The sequence below is a fragment of the Fundulus heteroclitus genome, chromosome 14, assembly GCF_011125445.2.
Source record: "Fundulus heteroclitus isolate FHET01 chromosome 14, MU-UCD_Fhet_4.1, whole genome shotgun sequence".
Lineage (NCBI taxonomy): Eukaryota > Metazoa > Chordata > Actinopteri > Cyprinodontiformes > Fundulidae > Fundulus > Fundulus heteroclitus.
Window position 1 is genome coordinate 33146361 of NC_046374.1, and position 15873 is coordinate 33162233.

General features: G+C 40.0%; 1 long non-coding RNA gene and 1 other non-coding gene across 2 annotated transcripts; both read right to left on the bottom strand.

The window, feature by feature from the left end:
- Positions 1-2431: 2431 nt before the first annotated feature.
- LOC110367208 lies at positions 2432-6004 on the bottom strand. The gene is made up of 5 exons (XR_004932639.1): positions 5913-6004; positions 5626-5682; positions 5001-5066; positions 3202-3540; positions 2432-2807 (listed from the first exon to the last, which is right to left on the bottom strand). It is a non-coding gene; the product is annotated as an uncharacterized LOC110367208 (transcript).
- An 8343-nt stretch (positions 6005-14347) lies between these two features.
- Positions 14348-15087, bottom strand: LOC118565857. The gene is made up of 3 exons (XR_004932669.1): positions 14830-15087; positions 14508-14750; positions 14348-14437 (listed from the first exon to the last, which is right to left on the bottom strand). It is a non-coding gene; the product is annotated as an uncharacterized LOC118565857 (long non-coding RNA).
- Positions 15088-15873: the final 786 nt, after the last annotated feature.

Here is a 15873-nt window from a genome sequence, read left to right on the forward strand (position 1 = left end):
GAAAAAACATTTTATGTCAAAAAAGCAGCAAATTTCAACCCTCTAGCATTTATTTTTCTTATCAGACAACAAACTGTCGGACATTTTAAGTCTCAGTGTTGATGCAGCAGACCTTTCTGCTCCTCTGCCTTTTTAAAGAGGAGTAATACAATTCTAGATGAATCGAACTTTTAAATAAATGCAATGTAAATTTTGCATTATGATTAAAACTCAGTCCTGTAAGGATCAGGATGCCCAACAGCCTGACTTTGGTGTTTCAGATGCTTGTGCTAATAAAATCGTGAGCTCTAACGTTTGAATGCTTTACAACATTTTCTGGTAATCTCCAAACTTCTGGCCAGTAGTTTTAGCCCGAAGAGCCTTTAGTTAAAAGCCAGAAGGTTGGAGGTCCATTTGTATTTATTGAGTCTGGTCCTGGTGCAGGAAACTGTCCACCAGTGTTGTTTGTTTGCTTGTTTTTAACTCTTAAGGTTTTTATGATATCGGACTCTCACAGTATACACGTGAAGGCGTGCTTCATCTGGCAGGTGATTCTCGGCACCATTGGGATTATATGTGGCACAGCCCACATCATGGCTAAAGAGCCCTTTCCACTAAGTCAAAAGCATCTAGCAGTTATAGAATAATTTTTTTAAACATAGGTTAGAGCGCTTCCCCCTTTAAAAATGGAAATTACCATCAATGGGTACGCTCAAGCAGTTTATTGAAATATCAAGCTGCTCGGCCATCAGAGCTCAAACACACTTGTTAAGATAACTAAATGCTTTTATAAGGCGTGGCTTTTTCTTGTCACGCTTGAGCCTTTTACAGGAGCATTACATTTTCCATTACGTAGGTGTTTTTGTCCTCTCTGAGAACTTGTTTCGCGACTGGTTGCGTGTGAGCAGAGGCTGTGATTCGTTTATGCCCCACAAGCTCCCTTCACGGCAGCGAAATTCCTTGGTTCCTGACTGGAGAAACATTTAGACTTAGACAACTTTAATTTCATTTTGTATGAACTACAGAGTGAGTACAGAACAAAATTTCGTTGCTTACAGCGGTGTAGTGAGATTACAGGTGGAATAAGGCAACATTGCAATATAAAGTGCAGCAGTGATCAGATGTAACAATGCCGGGGACAAACAGCGTGCAGAAGAATGTTCAACCATGTTTATGTGCAAAAATAATGGTGCAAAAAGGCATTTGTGCAAAAATGAAATCAACGTTGAGTTGTGTAGTATTTAAAAGGATGATAAAAGTTCGGCAGCATTGGTAATGCCATATAATGATGCAACGATGCAAGTCTGGTGCAGAGTCCAGTTTAGAGTTCAACAGTCTGATGGCAGCAGGGAAAAAGCTTTTGCAGAACCTGGTGGACCTGCAGCAGAAGCTGTGGAACCTTTTCCCAGAGGGCAGCAGGGAGAACAGTCCACGATGGGGGTGTGAGGGGTCCCTGATGATGTCACGGGCTCAGGACACACAGCGCTGAGATGAAATGTCTTTTATGGAGGGAAGAGGAGCCCCGATGATCTCTTCTGCTGTCCTCACCACTCTCCTCACGTTCTTCCAGTCGGAGGCACTGCAGCCTTCACCCCACACAGAGAGACAGCTGGTCAGAATACTCTCTATGGTGCTCTCATTTAAGATGCACCTGCAGAGGTTTTTAAGGTGAAATCAAGCACGATCCAGGAGTCACACTGCAGGTCGGCTGAGGCAGTGAATCAGGCTTCAGGTGGAAACCAGAACACGTGCTCTTTTTCAGGAGCAGAAGGCAACGCAAACACCACACAGTCAGTGAAAAACATGTGACAAATGTATTGCAATAAAAATGTATACAGCAACAGAAGTCCTGCATCAGAACTCCTATAAAAATAATAAAAAATAAAAGTCCAGTGCAGGCAGGGATCATTTAGAAGAAACATCCAAGTCACTTGGGCCCTTCGTCTCTGGCTCCTCTTCATAAACAGGCGTCTCCCAAAACGTAGAGGAGGGCACCAGTGGTCATGGCTCAGCAGGTTTTGATTAGGATCAATAGCCAGCTGTAGCAAGCCAAATCTCTAGGGTATGTGTGGGGATGAGTCCATTGTTTAGCAGAACCGAACATCTTAGAAGTGCTGCTGATGCAATCTGGACATATTTTGGATGCATGCAAAAAAAGAAATTGGGATTCCAAACTGGACCGTTATGTCTGATGGTTTATTCATCCGTTTGGGCGAGTAATGAACAAAGATCCAGACTCTGTTGTTTCCTCCTGATTCTCCTGCTCTGCATGCTTCTTCCACACCTTTCCCTGTACGTATCAGAACGGTCGATCCGTGCTCCTTCATAACAGCGTAACAGCAAAAACCAAACTGTTATGAACTTGCGGCTGACTGGTTAAATGTGTAAACCTGAGACATTGTGTGTTGGGTATTCATATTATCATAAATCATTAAAATAATGAAACCACAAGTTTTCTTATCACAGATGAGTTTAATCTCCAGCAATGAGGCAAACACTCAAAGTTCACAGTCAGTGATCTATACCATCAGATAATTCATAACATGTTATCATCCTTTCCTCTGTTGCTACAAGATGACTAAAGCAAGATCTCCCTCATCTGGGCAAACTTTAAAAAAAAATAAATTGTTCATGCTCTCTTTAGCAGTCTGCTAGCTGATTTAACTGGATTGTTCTAACTTCTTGGTAGGGTTTTTTTATGTTGAGTTTTTCTAAAAAAAATGTTTTCTTAGAAACACAAAATATAATTAGAACAATGCCAAGCACAAGAACAAGAACAGAAAGAGCAACAGCAACGGTTTTGGGTTGATGGTTTTCATTCGTTGCATCTGAAAAAAAGAAGAAAAATGGTTAAACAAGGAATGCAGTAAAAAGACAAAACAAAAAAAAAAAGGACAGACAGTTGACTGCTGACAGACAATTCTTGCATTCCTGTTAATCTTCGACCAAAAGTAATTGTTTCTATTTTCACAATAAGCTTAACAATGACCAGTACTTTTTGTGTATTTCAGCACTTTTTTTTTTACTTTTTACAGGGATTCCGGTTTTCACATTGAATTAATTCATTTCTACAACACGAAAAAAAAAAAGAAAGCTAAAAAGAGGAGCCCATATTTTACAGCGATCAGGCATGATGGTCACAAAATATGTCCCTTTGCTCATTTTCTTATTTTTTTTAGGTATGAGCACAGCAGACAGAACAACAGAGAAGTAATTTCTCACCTGTGACATTTAAATTGATTTCATTAGATTTGGGATCACAGTCAACATTAAACTGATTATCGAACTTCAAGATGTAAGGTCCACTATCGTTCTTCGTCAAATTCCTCAAAGTCACGTTCCAGCCGACAGACATGTCATCGCAGGCCGTCATATTCACTCGATCCTTAAACGTTGCATCCCGGTCTGTTTCTGGATGACCCTCTCGGCACAGGGCCAAAGGTTCAATTGAGGTGTTTTTCCTAAGACGTATGGTACAGTTTTTTAAATCTTCTTTGACGACAACAGTCAAATTCTCCCCAGAATGGCATGAAACATTTAGGGGATGTCCGGAAGACAAATCTAAATGGAAGAAAGAAAGAGAAATGAAATCAGCCCCTGACATTGATCCATTGCTGTAAAACGTTCTCACAGTCTAAACACATACTGCAAATCCCTATTTAACCAGGAACTCTAACTGAAGATCATCTATTTCATGAGACCTTATGGAGCTGGATCTGCACTCAAAGTTCCTCTCAGTAAATCATAGTGTTATCAGAAAGACTTTTGAACAGTTGTAAGTTGTATCGATTCATTACGCACACACTGATATATCCCAAGTGTTAATTTCTGGTAACTCGGACCTGGGGTCTGATTTATAAAGCTTGCTTACGCACAAAACAGGGAATAAAACGTGCGTACGCCACGTCCCACGCAAAGGTTGGGCTCTACAACAGAAGAACTTGACGGGAAAATGTGCAGTCCTCACGGCAGCTCTGACCCAGGCGTACGCTCCTTTTAGGAGACGGGGAAAATAGGCGACGCAGATGGTGCCGTAGTGGGTTGTATCCAAACTGCTCGATGATTCCTCTCAGACCTTCCATTTCACTCCTTATCAGAAATTAATCTTAGATAATAAATGATTCTAAACCGCAGCGTTATTCATTTTTGCACTGGTGACACGTAAGTACACGCATGGGAAATTTCAAATAAATAAAAAGCCCATAAGCCATTTTAAATCTTAAATAAAAGTCTGCACGACACTTTCTCGGGGTTTTCCACCATCAAACGCCTTTCTCCGATGATCACCAGATTGACGTACCACAGATTAACAGATCATTGTGACAAGGCGTGAGGCAATGGCTTTACTTGCTGTGGACAGTCAAATACACTGGTGCGTAATGCTGCTCGGTGGATACACTGGCACAGTGTCTCTCTTCCTCCTCCGAATGGCGATCGGAACGCACAGCCACAGGGGAATTTCAACACGGAGCGCGGCCTCGTTTACTAATTACGTAACAACTTATTTTAATGTGGGCATCATGTGTGCTTCTACCTCTGATTTTCACATTCAATCAACTTCTCTCTGATTTTTTTATCTCGCAGTTTACTTGTCTTTTCTTCGAGGCTGCCGCGGAACCATGGTGGAAAAAAAAAACATCAGCTGACCCATTTTAACGCTTTATAAATGAGACCCCCGATCATTTGAGCCGGGACTGCTGAAGTAGAGGCACAGGTGAAGGTTGCAGGACCCTGGCCCTGGAGGACTGGACTATGAAACCTGCTTTTAGATGCTTATGGCTAACAAAGTCTTTAGCTCCGTTGCCTTGTCGCACAAAGATCTGCAGCTTGCTCCCACAGTCAAAAACAAGACTGTTTAGTTACGTGGTGTCTCTTCATTTCCCCTAGCCATGGTCTTAAACTCCAGCCCTCCAGAAAAGATGTCTATCATTTTAAATAATGAGGAGTTTTCAGGTTCCAGTTGGAAATAAGGTAGCAAGTTAGCCAGGAAGTGATCAGACTGCTGAGGAGAGAAGGCTTACCTTCTCTAGTAAAAATTAAAGGATCACTGCAGTTTGATTTGATGCCAGGAGATGGCATGAAAAAACCTGTGAAAAGACATCAAAAAAGAAAATTAAATTCAAACACAACGTAAAACATTTCAAATCTAATGAGTGTGAATAAAATAGGCCCATTAGATACAGAAAAACCTCATCAGCAAAGGCTGAAGTTACTTGTACAGCCACAGATTTATGGATGGTTAAGGGGGGAAGTATTAAATAAATACATAAATAACTATATTATGAAATAAGTAAATGTAAGATGAAATAATGAAATTTGAAATGAAATGAATAAATGCACCAATAAACTTTCCATTAAATCATTAAATGTACCATTAAATTTATGATGATGAAATAAATACGGCATGAAACAATGGAATGTAAAATGAAATAATGAAATGTACATTGAAATAAACAACTGTACCATTAAATGTTTCTTTTAATAATTAAATGTACAATTTCAAGAGATGGAATTTAAATCAACTGAGGCTAATAAAACTATTGAGAAACTTCGCAAGAACCACAGACCACAGCTGAAAATCAGGAAGCAAGTTAAGCAGGAAGTGTTCAGACTGCTGAGGAGAGAATCCTCGCTGTGTGGTCTTACCTGCTATGGGTAAAAAAAAAATGGGATCCACTGTAACAGGAGATCCAGTTGATGAATCTGCTTAAAGTAATGGAAAAACAAAATTAAATTCAAACACAGTGTAGCAGATTTCAAAACCACTTCTTTAGATACACAAAAACTTCATCAATGTCGGTTAAAATTACCAGAACAGCAGCCGGATAAGGGTAAAAATACTGTTGTGTCTAAATACTGTTACTAAGACAAGCTAAAACCAGAGCTCTGATACTAGCTGGGATTTAAGACAACATAAGTTTTTTAAAACTTACCACAAAATAGTAACATAGCGAACATCAACTTTTTAAAATTACGAAAAATAAAAATCTTATTTTCCGTTAGAGGTGACATTACTGCACTTCTAAAAATCAGAACAAGTTTTAGACCGAGGGCTCACCAGTGCACACAATTTAAAAGACTATCTCCTCCTTCGCTGCTTCGTAACAATCAAATCTATGGGGTTCCATTTGTGCCAAAAATATGTTAATGCGTCTCCTGATGTGTTCATGTGTCTATGTAAGGTTTGTATGTAATGTACTCATGTAATGAAGGCTGTATATGTCATGGGTTAAAGTCTATATGTCAGATGCATATGTTGTGTTTATATGCTATGAGCATATGTATCGTGTCTACATGAGGGATCACATGCATATGATGACTTGTTCACTTTGTGGTCATGTTATGTTGTTTGACCATGTTGTTGAACCTGTCCTCAGGTGATCTTGTTATGCTGTCGTTCTCTCCCGTCATCTCCCTCTACTGTTACAACCTGCCGTTCTCCCTGTTATCTGGCCGTGTTGTCACCTGATGTCCGCATACACTACTTTTACACTGTTGGGTGGGTTTCCTGCTGCCGTCTGCCTGTGCTGTCACCTGGTTCCATTTTGGCAATGTCTGCTTCCTCTCCTCTAAATTAAAGATCATTTTAATCACAACAGTAATAACACTTCAAATCTGATGATTCACACCAATTAGCTCTGGGATACACCTTGGTTCCTCACTTACTGGTCAATGCTGTCATAATAAAACTACGTACACACTACTTCCGTTTCAGTGGAGCTTTTAAAATAAGAGTCCTTGATGCAAACACCTCCTTTTGTTTCTTATTTTAAATATTTTAGATTCCATACTATTAAAATTAGCACTACCAAATGTGTAAGTTCTAAATTTCTCATCTCTTTACATGTACAATCCCAACCTGTGATAATGCTTAATTATACAGTCAGGGCAGTCAAAAGTAGCCGGTCACCGGCGGCAAAAGCTGCTATAGACGGCGATTTGCCGCCGGTGACCGGCTACTTTTGACTGCCTACTTTTCCCCGAGGGTGCCCGAGCCGGGGCACCGGCTCGGGCACCGGCATAAGTGCACCCTCCTACTTGATAGTGTGCGGCCTGCTACTGTAAAAAAGTTTGACTGCCCTGTACAGTGGAAAGAAAAGATAATTTTAAGAAATATTATCCCTCTGGGGAAAAAAATTGTTCTCTGGATTTTAACCCACCCCGCTTAAAGGAGCAGTAGGTTGCACACTTATCTACTTAGAGGGCACTAAGAGAGGGATAAAATCAAATAAGAGCTGCGTTTTTTGAAGCACAATGTTAGGAAATTGGAGAGAAAATGGTGCTCTACACACCAAGAGGAATCCTACCTAATCTGGAAAAACTCCAGATTAGGTAGGTCTCCTGTTGTATAAAAAGACCCTTCGCAGAGTTTGAACAGGAGAATAATAATAGTGAGAATAAAAATAATCCTAGATTTCCCTTCAGTACAGTTGCCCTTAGCTCTTAGCAGTAATGACTTTATGGGATTCTTCATAAATAAAATTGATGCCATTAAAAATCAAATAATTGGCATCCTCCCAAACATGATTACCTCGTCCTCAGTAAGTGAGGCAGCGTTGGAGGAATCTTTAGAACCTGCGCAGTGTTTGAACTGTTTAGAAGCAGTAGAGCTTTCTGAGCTATCTAAAATTTTAGCTTCATCTAAACCTTCTACCTGTATGTTAGACCCAATCCCAACCAAGTTGTTTAAGGAGATATTCCCTTTGATCAGTGGTCCTATTTTAGACATGATTAATCTATCCTTAGTAAATGGATATGTACCACAGGCTTTTGAAGTAGCTGCTATTAAACCTTTACTTAATAAACCATCTCTTGATCAAGATGAGTTAGTAAATTACAGACCTTCAGATCTTCTTTTCTTGTCTAAAATTCTTGAGAAAGCCGTTGCTAATCAACTATGTGAACATTTACAAAGTAATGAGCTACTTGAGGAGTTTCAGTCAGGCTTCAGAGCTCATCATAGCACTGAAACAGCTCTGGTGAAGGTCACTAATGATATTCTCATGGCCTCAGATAATGGATTTGTGTCTATACTTGTCCTGTTAGATCTCAGTGCTGCATTTGATACAGTTGATCACAATATTCTCTGAGAAAGAGTAGAACATACTGTAGGGATTTACTGCTGGCATTCCGTTAGCTGTGACTTCATCCAGGGAAGATAGCTCATCTGCTTTTACCATATAACGTAGAACGGATTCCTGGATCAATGTGAGCTTCTGTGCTTTCTGTGTCCCTGCTCTGTCTTCTCTAACCCCCAGTAAAACTCAGCAGACTATCTGCTGAGTTTCCTTAGAGAAGACATTTTTTACCAATCTGTATAATATGATCCAATCTGTATAATCTGATTGAATTTGACTTTGGAAAGTGCCTTGAGATATGTATAATAAATTGGCGCTATATAAATAGAATTGAATTGAATATAGCTCCTTTAATCTTGCTCAGCAATGTCTTTGATGGGTCCTTGCCCATCAATCTGGTTGTTTTTTTTAGCAGTTTTGTTCTAACTACATTTTCACTTGCTATCACTACACTATATGTTTTGCAGTTTCATTGCTGAATGAGCAAAGATTTTATTGTTATGACAAAGTTCAAATGGATTTGAATTTATTGTATGTAAGTTACAATGAATTTACCACATTAATCTTTGCACACCCCAAAAATGAAAAGTATTTGGATTGTTAGTTTTACAACTTTTATGTGTAGTATTCTCTCTAGTGTCTACCAGAGGGAAACTGGCCAGTGAGATTGGGACAAATTTTAACTTTTGGCATGGACCACATCCCACTGCTTGGCTTTTCTACCTCTCCAATTTAATTCTTGCGTAGCGAGGACAGGAACCACCGCATGTTTCCAGAGGCAAACACTTGCAGGGTTATCCTGCGGCTGCCAATTCACCCTACATACAACCTCTTTGTCGAATACATGGAGTCTGGCATTTTGCAGTCCCCTACATTTGGTTCAATCTGAGTATATGGCTATTGACAAGTTGAGCCGTAAAAGTTAGGATTTGTACAGTTTTGTTTTTTTTCTTACCAGATGCTGTATCTTCATTCCTGTGTTCATGTCACTTTGAAATGTTTTGTTGAGCAATTTCAAGGTAAACAAACCATTGCAAACTTTTGAAAATTGTGTCTTTAAACTTTTTTTATTTTTTCCATGAAAATGGGTGCAGCTTTTTTTACAAAGTATGGTGGGTTCTTTGTATGGATTGTTAAAAATCATGTTTTAAAATGCAATTATCTGTATTTTAAAACTAAATACATGAAGCATGGTAGTGCTCATTTTAATAGCATTGAAGCTTAACTTTGCAGCAAAAGGAAGCGTTTGTGTAAAGGCCTCTTATTTTGAAATTGCTGTTGAACCAGAAGTAGTTTATAAGTAGTTTTATCATGATTGCATTGACCAGTAATAGTCAGATTTGAAGTGAATTATTAATGTTATGACATTCAAGATTAAAACAATAAAGATGGAAACAAATGGAACTAGGTGACAGGACAGGCAGACAGCAGCAGGAACCTACCCAACTGTGTAAAAGCAGTGCATGATGACGTTAGGTGACAACACGGCCAAATAACGGGGAGAACGACAGCAGAGGAGTTTTAACAGCAGAGGAGACAACAGCAAAACGAGATCAGATGATAACAGGTTCAACAACATGGTCAAGCATGAGGACAAAGTGAACAAGTCATCATATGCATGTGATATCGAATGTAGACACAATACATATGCTCACAGAATGCGGACACAAGCATGATACATGAACACTTTACATAGACACATGAACACATCAGAAGACACATGAACATATTTTTGGCACAAATGGAACCCCATACTTCCTGGGTGGGTGCCGTCATACCATTAGCTTTGTGAAGCTGATGCCACACCCACATAAAAAAAAAATACACTGAATGGTTAGTGCTTCTTTTGTGCAGGGGTCCGTTCTTCGTACTTTGCTTAAAACATCCAAGATCAAATGAGACATCCAAGATGATTTCATCCGGCTAATCATGATCCGGCTAATTGGGTTCTTCAAACACACCTGTTGTTTACGATTAGTATGGCTGGATTGAGTTATCTGAGACAACTGCGCGTTCATGCGTTTGTTTAAAAGGGGAAATGTATCGATAGTAGAAACATTGATCAGCAACGCTGCTATTGGCTGTTCAGCATGGCCAAAGAACGCCCACAGTTTTTTTCCCAGCAGAACAAAAGCTTTTAATGGAAGGTTATGCCGAATTTGAGTCATTAATTAAAACACCTAAAAATCTGTTAAAGCCAGGAGAGAGGGCTGGCAAAAAGCAGCAGACAAATTAATGTGCAAATACTGTCCATGATAGATGTTTCTATCACTTTCTACAGCATGAATGTTTGCATTTTAATAATTTGATATTATTTGTTATTTTATATCAGAGCCACGGGACCCACTAGAACATGGGGACAAGTAAAAGTGAAATACAAGAATATTCTACAAAATGGTAGCCTTTAATTATTATACTGTATTTTAAAAAGGCACTTGTTATGTCAAGAGATCCAAATTTCAGTGTCATTCCTTAGATACGGGAAGTAAAGGACACGCTCAAACTGGGAATTTTAACAACAAAAAAAAAAAAACAATCTTTATCCATAAAAAATGAAAATCTTCCTTTTCCAAGTCATCCACAGTTTACACGGTAAAACTGTATTGCTCCGTGTCTAGATAATCCAACCATATTTTTTTCTAATACAATATACGGCTCGACAGGAAGCAAGCCTTTCAAAGTAAACTAAACTTCACAATAAAATGGCCCGAACAAATCTTCTTACTGAATAGGATAAAAATAAAAAGCAAACCACCATACAAATAACTTAAAATTTTAGATTTATGGCTCCAACACCACTTTTTCCTCTTTAAAAGCCACTGTTAAATGATGTGTTTGTCTGTTTATAACAGCCACCAAGAAAAATCTCTACACTGTCGCGCTGCGCTAAAGGATCCTGTCTATTGCGCAATACGCGATTAATTCGAAAAACTCTGCAAATTATTCTTGCACCTTCCGCAACAGGTTGCAGTCGTAAAAATGGACATGGCTACGGCAGACTTCCCTATCTCCTCCGCTTATACAGCCGTGATCTAATCTTGTTTACATGAAATAAGCCTGCTCTCGAGCAGGCTCAAGCTGGCGCACTTGTTGCTATGACAACAAGTGCAGGAAGTCTTTCGAAGAACCAAACGATCCAAGATCATGCCAAATCGTCAACAATGAAATCCTGCTAACTGAGTTAGCGACGTACGAAGAACGGACCCCAGGGTTGTGTCATTAAAATTATGGTTTCTGGTGCTTTGGTTTCGGAGATATTATGAATTATAATTTTAGCCTTTGACTGTACGATGCTGATGTCACATCCGCATGAACAAAATGTGGCTTATTTACTTCAGTTCTGAGTAAGTTACAGCTAGGAAAGGCAAAGTTGTGCTTCAGAAGCAAGTAAAGCAATATCATGGACGTTGTTGTGCTCCTAACTGCACGGCGTCTTCCAAATATAATGGTCTTCTGAGCTTCCACAGATTTCCAAGCCATCCTGATTTAAGAAAACGGTGGTTGTGAATATTCACACTTCCTTAAGCTTTGTTGCTAACATTAGCTTTAGGTTTTGCTTGTAGGCATTTTTTACAGATATTGTTAGTATAAAGATGTGCCAATTAAGTATCTAAACCAGGGGTCACCAACATGGCACCAGGTAGACCTTGAGGACCACATGTGGGGCCCTCAAGCCTGTTCAAAAAGTAGCACACCCCACCAGTGAGCTACATCTAAAAAATTATTTTATTTAGCTGCTCTTCCTTTTTAATCATACTTGTATTTACATGGATACAAAATGATAAATGCATTAAAAACATGTTTATATTACATAAAGTTAAGATGAGCTCTGAGTCTTCTACTTCAAAGGTCAGTACAGGTAGCCGTTATATTTTCTTTTTATGTTGAAGTATGTGTTGCTTTAATGTGTGTTTGCTGTTGTTAGTGTCAAACAGAGATCATGTAACAGGCGAGGGTGCGGTTCTGGCTTTTTGCTTCAGCTCCACGAAGAAGCACGAAAAACCCCATAGTTTAAAAGTAGGACAACACATACAAACAGAAGGATGCACAGTGTTCAACCGTCCAAGTGCAACAACATGCGCTGCCTCCGTATGTATGCAGTCTCGGCTCAGCTTTACCTGCAAAAGCTGAGAAAAATCCTAAAAGCTGGTTTCTGTTGAGGCTGGTTCCTGACTCAGACGTCTGATTCTGCAGAACACAGACTACAGCTACTTAGCTTAGAGCACATGTTTGTGGGTCACCAAACTTCATTTGGACCCTAATGGCTCTGTCTCTCCAGTGCAGACCTCTTCACGGTCCATGGAAAAAGAGAAACATTGTCCCGGTGGACTAGGCTTTATTGACCGGGCTCCCTGGTACCTGTAGCTTAAGCCTTAAAGCATTACACAGTCGGATTTATTCCACTTGGCTGAAAGCACCTTCGCAGGGTCGGAGGGCTTTGCCTACCTCTAAAGGCATGTACAACCTGGACAGGTCACCACCTCATCACAAGGTAACACTGGGAGACTCAGGATAAACAACCATAGGCTAATAGCCGAGGACACTGAGGTGGCAACGTTCCCAGAGACAATTCCTCCAAACATGGTTCCCAGTCAGCCGGCCTGATCGTTGACTTGTTGGGTGCAGTTTTCCTCTCTTTCAGGGCAGGTGTCCAGACCATGTCACCAGTGAAATAGTTAAAATGGCTCAGTTAAAGCGCTGTCAAAAGGTAACAATATTCTCTTTTTCAACTTAAAAAAGGAAACGTCAGAAGACAGTAAAGACACTGTTGTCCCTTCCTGTTCACATGCTCACACTGCTGTTGTTTTTTTCTTGTTTGTTTGTAAAGTTAGTAATTAATCCATGATTGTCCCAAGGTATTTGTTAAGATTTCACCTGTTCAGTAATGTGGCCATTAATTATGTTTGCCTCAGGATTTTTGATTACTTTTTCTAAAACCAACCTTCCTTTGTGAGGTGTTGATTTGCAGTCGTGAGTTGTGACACTGCATGACGAAATAGTCATTGTGTGAACCATGGCTGCTCTCACTGCGTCGGAGCAGACTAATTACAGAGTTGGCAGCTGGTGTGACTCAGTGGTTTAGAAATGAAGAGCGTTGGTGAGAACACACGCCCTTCGAGGTACGTAGGGTTGAAAAGCACACTTTGTCCAAACAACACTTTATTAACGTCCATGTCCTGCATGTTAGTGGATAAAAATCTGAAATTCACCCATGACACAAAGAGAAAAGGACCTCTGGTTCAAATGTGTTGAAAGTAAAGTTCAATAAGGTCAATAAGCATATGCAGATTATGACTCCCAATTCCTTCCGAGTATCTAAGTATGTACATTAAATAATGTCTGAAATGTGTCCTCCATTTCTTTTTACGGCCCATAAGCATTCCATGTGCAGAAAAAAAAAAATACTTTTGTTCAATACATGCTTCAAATGTTTTCTAAATACTGCAGTGGAAAAATAGCAAAAATAACAATACTGTCTACCAACCCATGCAGTGAGCTGCTACAGAGCTGGAAAAACTGCTTCATCCTGTATGCTCAAAAGAGCATTTTCCTCCCCGCAGTTGTGTGTAACCATCACTGTTACCAACAAACTCAGTGTTTAGATCCCTGCTGTTATTTGAACAGTTTTTGAATTTCATGTAAATAGCCTGTTGATATTTTTTATGCATGAATGTGGAGGCGGAGTTTGTACAATATTGTTTAATTGATCCTCCTGCATTGCCCATTTATTCTAATGTATTCTATTCAGTTGGTATTTTAAATAATTGTACAACTTTTTGTTTTTATATTTTTTCCTTTGTGTGAATGTGCATGTTTCCATTTGCTTGGAACTTTGCTGTTCGCAAAGGTTTATTTGCCCACGGAGGGACAATAAAGTATGTTTCTATTCTACTCTATTCTGAAAACGCTTTTCAGTCTAGCTAAATTCAGTCACAACAGTTCACATTTTAGTTCCAGGTTTTTATGATAAAGAGGTTTAGGGATAATCTTCCAAGAACTCAAAAAATAACAACAGAATCAGAGGCTGATACATGTTTTTTAATAATCATCCAATCCCAGCAGGGCCTGGATAGGCGCACTCATCCCTGTTCAAACGGGTGGGTCACTTCCTGTCATTAGAGAAGGTTAGAAACAAAATGTGGAAAGTTGTTAGAAGATAGCTGTCATCGCCTAATTAATTACATGTTCTTGGGGTAATTCAGAGGTTTACCTGTGTCTCTGTCGACATAAAGACACAAGGAGTAGAGTGGTGACGACAAATGGACAGATGACCACTAGGTGACAAAGGAGTCTGATCGGAAGTGATGATGAGACGGGTTGGGGAGTCACGAGGCTTGGAGAGGTTGCAGAGGTAGACAGGGCTGTGGGTCTTGGTTTATCTGCACATTGAATGGAACTGCATCAGATTACTGTGTGGATAAAGGCAGTGTGGAAATGATAAATCCTGACCTGTAATGTAGAGCCGGCTGGCTGGAGAGTCTCCGTGACCCCTGACGTTACAGCGATAGAGGCCTCCATCAGACCTGGAAACCTGGTGAAGGGTCGTCTGATCTGCAGGCTCAGTGCTCATGAGGGAGCCGTCTTTGTAGAAAGTAGCAGGGGCGGTGACATCGTTCTTTGTTAGACAGCTCAGAGTGACGTTATCTCCCTCCATCACAGGGAGGACAGGACTCTGCAGGATCACTGATCCACCTCAACACAAAGTGAAACTACAGCATTTCATCCATTTCCACACAGCTTCATCCACACTAACTCCACAGTCTGATCTTACCAGTGACAGTGAGCTGGATGCTGCTGCTGGCTGCTCCCCCGCTGGACTCACACCAGTAAAATCCGCTGTCCAAAAGAAGTGCCATACTATTGATACAATCGGAGTTAATTTGTCTTCCCCATTTGTTTCCACATTGTGACACTACTCCTGTAGTTGTGTTTCTCCACACGATCCATTTTTCAGAACCGCCGTCGTCCACGCAGCTCAGAGTCAGTGATCCTTCTACGAAATGTTGAGATCTACTGGGCCTCACGGTGAGACGAGTTTCTGAATGGAGAAATAATTAGAAATATTGTTATATTTGTGTGTTTATATACTGGATTTAGTTACAGCTATAGTCGGTAATCCTGTTCAGAATTAGTTTTTTGTTATACTGGGTAAAATGGTCCCTCCATCCTGGCAGCAGTCAATATATTTTATATTTAGAAAAAGCAGGTTAAAAAGTTTTACTTCTGTGAGAGCTGCAGGCCTGTAAAAACTCTGACCAATCCCTGCTGTTCGGTCCGAATGGCAGGGATTGGTCAGAGTTTTGATCCTGCTCTCTCCCCCCTCTGTCCTTCAACTTTTGGGGGTATTGCCTAATCTACTGGTTGTCCCTCATGCCAATCGCTCTGACGCGCTCACGTAAAACCAGTGTGCGTGCATAAACACGCGTCTAGTGTTCATGCCTTCGGTTAGCTTAGCGGTTAGAGTCGGTGTTCATTGTCGCTCCGCTGCTCTCACCGCATATTTTAAACATGGCTGAGCGTCACAAGAAGCAAGTTTATTACGATAATCTGTAAAGCTTTTGCAAAAAGATTAGACAAAGTAACTCCTCTCATAATACATCCAGATCAAACTGGTTTCATCAGAGGAAGGCAGTCATCCACAAATACACGCCGATTACTTAATTTAACTGATTATTCCTACAGTTAAAACATTAAAACCAATATATTGTCTTTAGACGCAGAAAAAGCATTTGATAGAGTAAACTGGAAATTTTTATTCGCTACTCTACATAAATTCGGTTTTGGCAATTTTTTCATAAATTGGTTAAAAATTTTA